Genomic DNA, 2,890 nt, shown 5'->3' on the forward strand with positions numbered 1-2,890 from the left:
AAGTGACCTCACAACCACAAACAGCAGCCATGGGCCTAGCACTGGCCTAGCAGGCACTGAGCCACAACTGACCTCATAACCACAAACAGCAGCCATGGACTAGCACTGGCCTATCAGGCACTGAGCCACAACTGACCTCACAACCACAAAGAGCAGCCATGGGCCTAGCACTGGCCTATCAGGCACTGAGCCACAAGTGACCTCACAACCACAAACAGCACCCAGGCAGCTAGCACTGGCCTATCAGGCACAGAGACAAAACCGACCTCACAACCACAAACAGCACCCAGGCACCTAGCACTGGCCTATCAGGCACGGAGCCACAACTGACCTCACAACCACAAACAGCAGCCATGGGCCTAGCACTGGCCTATCCGGCACTGAGCCACAAGTGACCTCACAACCACAAACAGCAGCCATGGGCCTAGCACTGGCCTAGCAGGCACTGAGTCACCACTGACCTCACAACCACAAACAGCAGCCATGGGCCTAGCACTGGCCTAGCAGACACTGAGCCACAAGTGACCTCACAACCACAAACAGCAGCCATGGGCCTAGCACTGGCCTGTCAGGCACTGAGCCACAACTGACCTCACAACCACAAACAGCAGCCATGGGCCTAGCACTGGCCTAGCAGACACTGAACCAAAAGTGACCTCACAACCATAAACAGCACCCAGGCACCTAGCACTGGCCTATCAGGCACTGAGCCACAAGTGACCTCACAACCACAAACAGCAGCCATGGGCCTAGCACTGGCCTAGCAGGCACTGAGCCACAAGTGACCTCACAACCACAAACAGCAGCCATGGGCCTAGCACTGGCCTAGCAGGCACTGAGCCACAAGTGACCTCACAGCCACAAACAGCAGCCATGCACCTAGCACTGGCCTATCAGGTACTGAGCCACCACTGACGTCACAGCCACAAACAGCAGCCATGGGCCTAGCACTGGCCTATCAGCCAATGAGCCACAAGTGACCTCACAACCACAAACAGCAGCCATGGGCCTAGCACTGGCCTAGCAGGCACTGAACCACAAGTGACCTCACAACCACAAACAGCAGCCATGGGCCTAGCACTGGCCTATCAGGCACTGAGCCACAAGTGACCTCACAAGCACAAACAGCAGCCATGGACCTAGCACTGGCCTAGCAGGCACTGAGCCACAAGTGACCTCACAACCACAAACAGCAGCCATGGACCTAGCACTGTCCTGTCAGGCACTGAGCCACAAGTGACATCACAACCACAAACAGTACCCAGGCACCTAGCACTGGCCTATCAGGCACTGAGCCACAAGTGACATCACAACCACAAACAGCAGCCATGGGCCTAGCACTGGCCTATCAGGCACTGAGCCACAAGTGACCTCACAACCACAAACAGCACCCAGGCACCTAGCACTGGCCTAGCAGGCACTGAGCCACAAGTGACATCACAACCACAAACAGCACCCAGGCACCTAGCACTGGCCTATCAGGCACTGAGCCACAGGTGACCTCACAACCACAAACAGCACCCAGGCACCTAGCACTGGCCTAGCAGGCACTGAGCCACAAGTGACATCACAACCACAAACAGCACCCAGGCACCTAGCACTGGCCTATCAGGCACTGAGCCACAAGTGACCTCACAACCACAAACAGCACCCAGGCACCTAGCACTGGCCTATCCGGCACTGAGACCCAAGTGACCTCACAACCACAAACAGCAGCCATGGGCCTAGCACTGGCCTGTCAGGCACTGAGCCACAAGTGACATCACAACCACAAACAGCAGCCATGGGCCTAGCACTGGCCTAGCAGGCACTGAGCCACAAGTGACCTGACAACCACAAACAGCACCCAGGCACCTAGCACTAGCCTATCAGGCACTGAGCCACAAGTGACATCACAACCATAAACAGCACCCAGGCACCTAGCACTGGCCTAGCAGGCACTGAGCCACAAGTGACCTCACAACCACAAACAGCACCCAGGCACCTAGCACTGGCCTATCCGGCACTGAGCCACAAGTGACCTCACAACCACAAACAGCAGCCATGGGCCTAGCACTGGCCTGTCAGGCACTGAGCCACAACTGACCTCACAACCACAAACAGCAGCCATGGGCCTAGCACTGGCCTGTCAGGCACTGAGCCACAACTGACCTCACAACCACAAACAGCAGCCATGGGCCTAGCACTGGCCTATCAGGCACTGAGCCACAAGTGACCTCACAATTGAAAACAGCAGCCATGGGCCTAGCACTGGCCTAGCAGGCACTGAGCCACAAGTGACCTCACAGCCACAAACAGCAGCCATGGGCCTAGCACTGGCCTATCAGGCACTGAACCACAAGTGACCTCACAACCACAAACATCAGCCATGGGGCTAGCACTGGCCTATAAGGCACTGAGCCACAAGTGACCTAACAACCACAAACAGCAGCCATGGGCCTAGCACTGGCCTATCAGGCACTGAACCACAAGTGACCTCACAACCACAAACAGCACCCATGCACCTAGCACTGGCCTATCAGGCACTGAGCCACAAGTGACCTCACAACCACAAACAGCAGCCATGGGCCTAGCACTGGCCTATCAGGCACTGAGCCACAACTGACCTCACAACCACAAACAGCAGCCATGGGGCTAGTACTGGCCTATAAGGCAGTGAGCCACAAGTGACCTAACAACCACAAACAGCAGCCATGGGCCTAGCACTGGCCTATCAGGCACTGAACCACAACTGACCTCACAACCACAAACAGCAGCCATGCACCTAGCACTGGCCTATCAGGCACTGAGCCACAAGTGACCTCACAACCACAAACAGCAGCCATGGGCCTAGCACTGGCCTATCAGGCACTGAACCACAACTGACCTCACAACCACAAACAGCAGCCAA

Source organism: Apteryx mantelli, unplaced genomic scaffold, assembly GCF_036417845.1.
Source record: "Apteryx mantelli isolate bAptMan1 unplaced genomic scaffold, bAptMan1.hap1 HAP1_SCAFFOLD_20, whole genome shotgun sequence".
Taxonomy (NCBI): Eukaryota; Metazoa; Chordata; class Aves; order Apterygiformes; family Apterygidae; genus Apteryx; species Apteryx mantelli.